An 11,009-nucleotide genomic window follows, 5' to 3' on the forward strand; every position below is an offset into this window, starting at 1 on the left:
CCCGACACAGGACTGGGCGGTATGGTCCTGCTGTATCGCCATCCACATCACCCGAATCACTCCCTTCGTTTTTTTTTTTTCCTCTTCCTCTCATGCAGTGGATCGCACGCTTTGAAAAGTGCATTGGGAGTGAGAAGCAACGCATGGAGTATATAATCTCGTTCAAAACTAACTCTTCGTGATAATTTTTTCTCAAACAATTTTCGGACAGAGTAAACTCTGTAGCTTTTGCAGCATAGTTTGGTAGGTTGGTAACCATCCTTCTAAAATTTACACCTATTTTAGTTAACATCCATGTCCAGAATCGGTTATGAGAACCATAAACCTGCAGCTTAAAGAGAATCAGAACATGAGCTCCGACTGTTGAGTCCAAGACTCCTGTACAGAAGAATATGTTTCAAACACAGCGGTGGTCTGTTGCAATATTTAAATCAGGAAATGAAAGTATCAGTACAATAACGGGGAAAGTGAATTAAGAATCCTAAGGCACTTCCGAAACAATTTTTATAAAGTGAGTTTGGCAATGGGCATAAAATTTGAAGTATCACTACTTACTCCTATAAAAATTGTTGTGGAAGTACTGCAGGATTTTGAAACATGGATATTTGGATAGGGTACCTACTAGTTCCTAAGTGAAGTCTTGACCCGACTATGGTAGGTTTCATAGTATTGGAGCTATGGACCTTTAAAGTTCATTTTTTCATGTTTTCGGCAGCCTATTACTCCGAAAGGAAGCATTTGTGCACCTAAGTTGGTCTATGCTTTTCATCTTATCTTCATGTCAGGAATCACCTCTCAAACGTTGTCGGTGGTCTTGAAACACCCTATATATATATATATCGTTTACTATATGAGATATTAAGATAGAGGTTTTATTAATTTAACCCACAGGGGTACCATCATATTTAATTTTTGTTGGGTATTAATAACTGTTTACTAATATGCTTTTATTTCGGAGTGTTTCTCTAGCCGTTAGGTGTACCTGTTGGAAGATTTGGTTAAATATATATTTCTAATACTCTAAAAATGTAAAGGTAAAGATATATTTTCAAAAGCATTTAAAATTTAATATTGGTAGACTCCATGGAGATACCTACAAATTACTTTAGGATGAAATTGCTTATTATTAACCTTTCATCACTGGTTTCGAAAATTTTACCAACACGAAAACTCCATAATATGGTGTCTCTCTTCATCTGATATCTTGATAACCGTTAGACATATCGAGTTCTAGTTTCCGTTGGACACATGTCTGTAACGTTCTTCAAAACTCTGTTTAGACATGTTTTGGGAATATGTATAAATTTGTAGTTGTACAAACCCCATACGGGCGTACATTTGTTTTAAACCAAACTGTTCTGTGAATTGTTGTTAGACCCCAGTAATTATGTTTTCGAAATTGTACCGTCTAGTACGCATACCCACATTCCTATGATGTCGTTTTTATTTAATGGTTTATCTGTAACCGTTAAGTATTCTGACTTGCTGTTCTCGATAAACATATTGGTAAGAAGTCTTCTTGAGCCATGCATCTTACCGAGCAAGCGGTGAGCGCACTACACTTGCGCGATTGTGAGGACATCCTTGTCAGCAGTAGTACAAACTCATAGATTACACCACCACCTTGTAGAGGAGGGGGGTGGGTGAAAATAGTACTGAGAAAATACTGATAACACACGTTAAGCACAGTCAAAGATATGCACGGAGGAAAATTTTTAGCTTTTGGAGGTGGATAGAATTTCCTCCCCAGGCCACCTCTTGAAATTATCATCTGTTCACACAACTCCGAAAATATAAAATAGCAGATCTAATATTGCAATGTGACTTGAGATATTGCTAACTTCTTTCCAAGGCCATGTGCTCCACCATGGATTACGTATATTGCGAGTACGTGTTAACCTTTCTCACTTAAAAATAGAACTAAACAGTTATACCCGGATTTAAAGTGTGTTGTATGAAACGAGATAATCTACCACAATTTCAACATGCAATATTGTTTCAATATATTTATGGGGAGGGGAATTTATGTATGTGCATGTGATACAGTCTGTCTTGAAAATTCATAATCATAGTTCATTTTTGTTATCATTAGGCTCTCTGTTTTTTTACATAATACTGCTCTCAGTCGGATAGCTTACTCTTAGTTTTTTTTTAATTATTTATTTATTTATTTTTAAAGTGCGTTTATTTTTATTTTCGTTTTCAAAACGAGATAACTGAACAGATAGACCAAAATGACATGAATAGCATACCCAAGTGGCGATCTGATATAAGACCTTAATGTATTAAAACTAACCTGACAATTGGTGCCACCCTGTTTTAGAATCGAAGACAGCCTGGACAAAGACAGAAGAAGGGATTTTCTCGTTTGAAACGAAACAGCTTCAACATCGGCAACACAATTTTAAAATACAAAAAAGAAGCTATTTCAAAAATTAATGAATTTTTAAAATTATTATTATTACTGAAAAATCATGCTATTATTGAAAGAATGCCTTGGCATTCGATAATTTTGATATGGTAATCCTAGGCTAACGGGAATTTATGTTCACCGATTACTATTCAATATACACCTTGCAGGGTTGGCAAAAACCATGGTTTTTATTTAAAAAACCAAAAAAACCGGTTTTTTTGGTTTAAACCAGGTTTTTATGGTTTAAATGATTTGCTCTATATCATATATAGACAGAAATAAGTTTGTTTCGCCTTGATGTTATTATGCAACAACCGGGTTATGCTGGAAGGGGTCACATAAGCTTAAAGCGGAATAAAAACCGCTTCTCGAGTTACATCCGAGGGAAATTGTCCTCCATTTGAACTCGGAACCAGGACTAATTGGCCACAAATGTGATACGTCTGCCGACTCACTCATGAAGGAATCCTGATAAAAAAAAATACGTTGTACTGATCTTTACATGCTTCTTAATATAACTGTCAAGATACAACTTTCAGAAGGACAAAAATATACCCAAACAGTTGCACAAGTGAAACCATTACACAGAATTACATATGAACAATTTCAAAGTACGACGGAGTACAGAAGAACTAATTTAGTTCAAGTTAGTTAACAACGACTTTTATTGGTCCAAATTAAAGAAATACACCGACTTAATCTGCATATCAATAAGAAAAGTGAATAAAGATACGAATTATTTGAGTCCACTTTGGCTCAGACTCATTTATACATATACAGATACCAAAGATACTTATTTCACTAAATGCCTCTCGTGGGGTCTGTATGACCCCCCCCCCACACACACACACAAAAAGTACGGCATTTTCGATGTATTTTATCAATAGTAAACATTGAAACGAAAAAATATTTAGAATTTTTCTTCGATTGCAATTACATAACAATAATAACTACAAAAAAATCACAAAATAAACATTTATAAACTTGTAAAAAAAAAAAAAAAAGTTTCTTTTGTAGTATAATCTTTTTGAGTAATGAATGGGGAATTTAGGTCTGAATATAATACGAATAATATACGGGAGTGAAACGTGATAACCCACAAATGTGTGTTCATCAAGATTTTACAAACACTTACACTTTTACGAACATTTTTTTGTTTTTTGGTTTAAACCATGGTTTAAACCACCTTGGTTTAAACCAGCCAACCCTGACACCTTGTAATGACAAGCATGTCATTCGGAATACTCTTCCAAAACGATACTTCCAGTTACAAGCTTTCGTGTGATCACTATCATTGGTAATGAACAAATTGGTTTCTCTATTTTTGTTAATTGTCCGTTGAATGTTGAAACTCCATTGGATCTGAAGCAGATATATACTAAAAAATAAATAAATGAACAGGTTCCGTATAATCTTCTTGAAAGAAAGACTCCCTCCCGCACAGCTGAGAATGGTGTTTTTGAGCATTTTTCCTCCTTCTGGGAAATGCATCTGGAAACCAGAATGAAATTTCACATGCGTCAGTGATCTTCACACTGTTCAATAAACCTTTATTCATATCTGTGTCACCAAAGTTTACCAGTTTGTGAAATTCTAAAGCTTAATACCAATGATTTCACGTTGCAGGAGAAATGTGCTTTGCCTGTATAATAATTTGAGTGATAGTTGGTGCCAGTTGCATATTTAGGATTTTTTTTACGGGAGACTATGCACAACACGGGGAAGCAGGGGGCAACTGCCCACCTGAGTTTAAGAATTAAATAAATTTTAATTGATTGTCTACTAATATACTAGGAAAAACGTGAAACTCTTTATGTCGGTGGAGGATCTAACCCCCCCCCCTCCCGGCAAATCTTAAATGACGCACCTGCAAACACACGTTGAATATTTGTAATATTTCAACATAACTGATTTCATTTTAGACAATAATATATCAATATTAAATTTTATCTGTGTACGTTTTTACCTAAAAAAAATATATATATATATATATATATTGAGACAAGTTAAAGCTTAAATATACTGATTGAAGTTTTAATGGTAAAAATTGCAGACTGGTGAATTTTATGTAATATGATAACACAAAAAATTAGCAGTGAATCTAACCTTTTATTCTATTCATAGAAGAAAAAGGAAGCATCCTCTTGGGCTACCTAATTTCCCAGGCTACTTATTCCCCTCCCCCCTCTTGATTTTCTTTAATTCAAACATTTACCTTTCTTTAAAATTACACGATGTAAATATTCCTTTGCTATAACAACTAAAGTCCTGTTATGTTGATATTCATGCAAGTTGGTGTGGGGCACCAGTTTTGCTTATCAGCTCCTCTTAGTTTTGGTGTTACTGACGGCGGCCGACTTGATCACAACTTACAACGGTCGAAAGTATGATCGGAGAAACGAGAGAATAACAACTAAGAACAGGAAACAAAAAACGAACGCATTTCTGACATGGAATGAAACTTGATAAAGTATTAGTTCTGAACAAAGAGCATAAGAAAATGAAAAGTCAATTCAATTCTTAGAAATGGTAAGAAGGATTATTGTTGTACGTGGATTGTGAAAATCTAACAACTTTATTTTGGGGGGATTGAGCCCGATAGCCCAATCTCTAAATACGACACTCTGCTACGTTGTCACTGTTATCATGGCAATAAATGTAGATATTGGAATAAGTCTATCACGCGCTACAGTTGTACTCTTTAAAGTATGAGCTGGAAACATTACTTGCAATCAAATACGAGGGAAAAGTTATCTGTTGACCAGGTTCTCAAGAAAACATTCCACCAGCATTAAGTCACATCTTCGAAATATTTAAAAATGTGAGTTTTACGAACCCCATGGAACCCAAAAACTCCATAGGGATGTAAGCCTACGTATGTTTTAGATTGTGTTCCTAGAGTTGTTGTTAGGTATCAGTTATAAATTTTACAAAATAGTACCGTCCAGTACGCAAACGCCAAATACCTTTGGCAACGCTCTTTATTTCTCCATATTTCGGTAACCGTTTGGCTTCCCGCCTTTCAGTTTTCGATAAACACACACCTGTAACGTTCTCTAAAATTTATTAGACATATTTTGATAATGTGAAAAAAATCGGAATTTTGCAAACCCAATAGTACCCACAAACCCCATATATGCGTGTGTGTTTTAGATCTGAAACTACTTTTGAGGTGGTTGTTAGGCCTCCGTATTACTGTTATTGTTTTTCTTCGAAATTTCATCATTTAGTACGCAAACCCTACACCTCTATGGTGTAGGCCATTATTTCCCCATATTTCGGTAACCATGAGGCATACCGATTTGCAGTTTTCGGTAAACAGATATCAGTAACCTTTGTTTACAACATTTTAGAGACATACACTTCAAAATACCTAAAAAATGCAGGTATTAGGTACCGCATGGTACACCCAAACCCCAATGAGGTACCTACTTTTGCATCGTAATATATTTTAAGCAGTTGTTAAGCTTCAATAAATACTTTTTCAAATTCCTAGTTCTACTAGCCGAAACAAATTTAATGTGTTACTTTCATATGTTAAAAGCTACGTCTTCTTGATGTTACTTTTAAGCGAAAGCATACTGACGTCAGACATTAGAGTGTAAGGAGGCAATTACTTGAAAGATGGTGGTTCACGACATATAGATTTTCAGTTTTACAACAAGATTTCGTTTTGTGAAGAGGTACGAATTGTTGAAATTAAGCAAAATGAGATAAATGTAGGACGACCATAAAAAAGGGGTTCACTCGAGCACACGGTTCTACCGAAAACAACATTTATACGTAAAATACGATGTGAAACACTTTTCGTAAAAGAAGTAGAGTGTGAATATAAGTAATTTCTGTCATTAGATATCATATTAAAATACATTTTGAATGATAGTGAACGTATCCTAACTGTAACTATTTACTGGAGCGGAAAGCGAAAGAATGCAAGAATGCGAAGGTGAAAATAAACAGCGGAAATGTTCTGTTCGTGTTGGCAATGGACATTTGCGATGCATATAATGCAAACATAAAATTTTATTACAAAGAACTGTGTGATAAAGAGCGTCATATTATAAAGTTTTTGCAGCGTAATGGTATGTTGAAACCTAAAATCAACTGTGCGAAGTGTGAAAAAAAAAGGTAAAAATTCAAAACAGACAAATCACTCCCCGCAGCGGGTCACTTGTACCAAGCCATTTTGAAGGTAAGAATTATTACGATGATTTAAATGTTTTTGAAGGTGAAAATTATTGCAGATATTTTATATATTTTTCCATGTAAGAGTGCACTTTATGCCGAACATTCATTGGAACCGATTTCTCGGAACAATACAGAGATCAGGTTCAAAAAATGATACCATCAATCGAAAAATAAATTCTGGACAAGTTTTGCAGACCACCTAATAATCAATCGTAATTAACTTCGCACCAGCACACTAAGGTGCATCACAACAGCGACAATAGATTACGATTGCTAACCAATGATCTACAACACTCACCAAAAATTTACTCTTCAATTGCTACGAATAATGGAAATGTCCTTGAGAACTGACACGAAACTATTCCGAGAAATCAATTCAGGTGAAACGGTAACAATCAATTTTGAGATCTAAATGGAGGGCTGCCGCCCACCAAACCCCCCGCTCAAGAACCAAAAGATAACACCCAAACAACAATAAATAATGAGACCACTACTATAATTCTAACGTAATAAGGAAAAAATAACTGCAAAAAAATAAAGTAACACCCACCACTAATTATAAATCAGTCCAGCATAACGAAAAAAAGAAAAGAAAATATAATAAATTCCACCAACCAGCCAGCAGCAAACTATCCACTTCTGACTACGGCGCATTCGACCCACATTAAATTTGCGTCTACCGAACAAACTCTCGTCTATCTCATCTGTTATTTCAGGACCTCCGATAAGACCAGAATTTCTAAAGATTGTTTCAAGACACACCTCTCTACAGAAACACAACCAATCCGAAACAGTGTGCCTACTAAGTTTCGAGGGAATTCCAGAACATCGTTGATAATGAAATCATAATTAGTAACATTACAACCAAAAAAATATAATAAAAATTCTTCCCAATGTTAATCAATCCACACAATATTGCGAAACGATAGGAATTCACTTCAGTATCACAAACATATTTCAACAAACGAACAAAAATAATAATAATACTCACTTGAGAATATCAGAACAACAAAACGACATTCAAACTGACTTAACATCACACTTCACCAATGCAACACACATGTTCAACTGTACAACATTCGAACATCAGTCACAAATACATAACAAGCAATCAGCTACAACACAACCAGCCAACCACAGCACAGGAGACATCAATGCCACCAACTGCTAAAACACCGATTCCGTACCTGTTACAAATAAGCGACTTTATTCCTCCAATGTTACAACCAGTGATAAAATCTCTGGTTCACCATAAAGTGCACTCTAGCCTTTTCCCACTATCCTCGTTTACGCGTATGCCCCTGTAGCTGACGCGCCCGCTCCCTACGGACGCACCCCCTCACTCCGCTCGGGCCTCGCTCCTGCCCTGACTCGGTTAGATAGCGGTGCTTTTAGTAGGGCAAGGTTCTAGATTACTGGCCCCCCTTCCCATTGAGCCAAAACAACGTGCCCTGCGGGGCTCTAACCCACCTTCACTCGCTAACGCTCGCTCGACAATACAGTAAAAATTAAATGAATAAACTTTAGTACAGAAAGAAATCAACGTAGCTACTAACCTACACGGGGGACCAGTAATCTAGAACCTCCCCTTTTAGTAGCCACCTAGCACAAATTGGTCCCTGGTTTATGCACTAGCTCCTCATTTAGTGCATGTTCTACAAAAAGAAACCTTAAAATGCAATAAATGTGTGAAAATTTGGTAGAACCGTCTGCTTGAGTAATGTCAAATAAAGAAAGGGAGATACTGTACATGTGAATAGCTATCGTAGTGATGGTGCGAATGTAACTGCAGTCAATGCATTACGAAAGCAATGTGAACATAGTGTTAGTGTGGGGGGAAAAAAAAGTGACTGGGAAAGTTATTTATCTTAGTACTTATTCTTATTCAAGTCCTCTACCATAACGTAAAGATGAGAATAGCAGCAAATGTGTTAAGAAAACAAAGATAAGAATAGCAGTGAATGTTTTAAAACAACAATTTAACGTAGCCCTGTGTTTCCAGCGCTATCAGTTTACACGCATAGAACGCACCCAGCGCTACCATTCGGATCTCTGTTGCGCTCCTATTCTAACTCAGTTAGAGAGCATTTGTGCTTTTTAGTGGCCACCTAGTACTAGTTGGTTTGTGTCATCTACATGCAGTTTTTTATGGCATATTTCCTGTAGCTATTTACACACAATATGGTCAATTCTTCCCAGAGTGAATGTGGGTAAGTCTTTACTTTGACTCCAACTGTGACTTTAATCGGTTCTTATAGGTTCAGTTACTTCCTGGAACTGTTTGTGCGTGAGTCACTTGTTAGAACTGTTCATGCCTTTGGTGTGACGTCTTAGTTCATATTTTTCCCACTAGGTGTCTGTGTAGTCATATGGTAGTTGGTTAGTAGTCACATGTTCTGTGTGCATGTATGTGTGTGCTGCTGTTTGTGGCATTCGAGAAGCGCGTAATTGAATTGGTTGAATTGAGTTAGAGAAAACCTATCATAGTTGTGGTCTAAACTGAAGATATTTTCGACGTATTCTAAAAGTGGACGTTTATTGGTTTCTTGTTTGTAATAATAGCAAGTGTGCTCGGTTTAATAAAACGACGTGTGTGCGGAAAGGAACATTTTTCAGTAATGTTGAGTATTGTGCATGTGTTCTTGGTATCTTATTTTTTCGTGTGTGGAATCAGCAGTTGTGAGTTCATTATTCATGAGATTTCTCCTATGGCGAAATGGTGAGTGTTTTCTTTCACTGTTAATTCATATTATTTTTATTCTTGATTTGTTTTGCATTTGAGTATTAGGCAAAGTATTTGGTTTGCTGCTGCTTGTCCTATTGTCTTGTTGAGATGTAATTTTTTTTTCTTTGTCATGCACTGATTTATGATTAGAGACGAGTGTTTTTTTTTTTTAATTTTTCCCTTCTTATCTTAGCTTTATAGTAGTGGTGTGATTATTTATTATTATTTTGGATGTTTTTATGGTACTTGAGCGGGGGGTTGGGGGGCGGTAGCCCCCCATTTAGATCTCAAAATTCATAGTCACCGCTTCACCTGAATTGATGTTGAGTAACATTGTGGCCCTTGTACTTATAGTATAATTCTTAACTTCGTATAGTAACATTGTGGCCCTTGTACTTATAGTATAATTCTTAACATCGTATAGTAACATTGTGGCCCTTGTACTTATAGTATAATTCTTAACATCGTACATTACTTTCACTGTGTTAGTAATTGTAATCGATTCATGTGATCCGGTTCCGGGAGCAGTTTAGGAATGATTCCTAAACTGCTCCGGGAACCGGATCACATGAATCGGTTGAAGTCACAGTTGGAGTCAAAGTAAAAATTTGCCTGAATGTGAATTCTTTTTCTCCGGTAGTGATAATGAATTTCCAGATAACAAAATTTTCACGTTTTCAGGCCTGAAAGTACTGGACCTACCGTTCGCCACGAAGGCCGAAGTAATTTGTACGTACGTAGATACAACCTGTACTTTTCTACTTGTGTGGAGTTACAAAAAGATAACTGATTACTTCAAAATATGTACTAGACTACATACACGTAAAATTTAACTTACTCTTTACAAAACTAGAACTTCAATTTTACTACCCTCCATATTGACTTGTACTTGTCATATCATGAATTTCCGTTGTCAATATGTAACAACTATTTATCTACTTTAACTGAGAATTATCATAGTGTATAAATAACGTTCATAGGAAGTGATTTGAAGAGCTTCTTAGCACCTCAAATACGATATACACTTACACTATTTTCGCCTTTTGGGTGTGGAACTCTTAATGTTTAACTTCAATACACAAATCTATTATATTCCCAAGTATTAAAGACAAACTTGCTTTTACTATATTAGTTTAAAACTTTTCACATGCATACAAACGATTATTAATCGACTACTTAATCCTAATTTCCTACCCTACTTCTAATTCATCGACAGCGTTACCAGCCTATGCATAAGACGTTCTTAACAGTGTTGCCAATTTTTTTGAAGAATGAGCTAAGTCAGATTACAAAAAACTCTAGAAAAGCGCTAAATTCAAAAATTGCGTAATTAAATTAAGCTAACAAGCAGAGCCGTAGGGCGTTGCCCCCGGCGCTGATGGCAAGGGGGCGCCGAACGAGCAAGAAAAAAGAAAAAGTGTTGGATAAGAGCAAACGACGCTGCGCCCCGTAAAAGTATTGGTGCCCTATTAAAACAATATTGTTGTCGGTTTGAAAAAAAGGATTTGTTAAAAATTTTCTTGCTCGCTCCGCTCGCACTTTGAACGTTCAATGAGATTCACAACGAGCCTTTTTTTTTTTTTGCTTTTTACTTAAAAATAGTTATTATACATGATTTCTTAATGACGAGGTGATATACAAGGTGCAGAGCAATAACTTATAGTGTACCCAAGACAGTTTCAA

At 36.0% G+C, this 11,009-nt stretch overlaps 1 protein-coding gene across 3 annotated transcripts in view; it reads right to left on the reverse strand.

The window, feature by feature from the left end:
- Positions 1 to 10,589, reverse strand: part of LOC145676913 (STE20-related kinase adapter protein alpha-like) — a 55,565-nt gene extending 44,976 nt beyond the window's left edge. Inside the window, exon 1 of one of the 3 annotated variants that reach the window (XM_081747684.1) lies at positions 10,521 to 10,589. The gene's annotated coding sequence lies outside the window, so the exon portion shown is untranslated. Of the gene's footprint in view, positions 1 to 10,164; positions 10,186 to 10,355 lie in introns of those variants that run through there. The other 2 variants (XM_081747683.1, XM_081747685.1) reach the window with 2 other exon arrangements.
- Positions 10,590 to 11,009: the final 420 nt, after the last annotated feature.

This window comes from Thermobia domestica, unplaced genomic scaffold (assembly GCF_964235325.1).
Source record: "Thermobia domestica unplaced genomic scaffold, izTheDome1.hap1.1 HAP1_SCAFFOLD_472, whole genome shotgun sequence".
NCBI classification, from domain to species: domain Eukaryota; kingdom Metazoa; phylum Arthropoda; class Insecta; order Zygentoma; family Lepismatidae; genus Thermobia; species Thermobia domestica.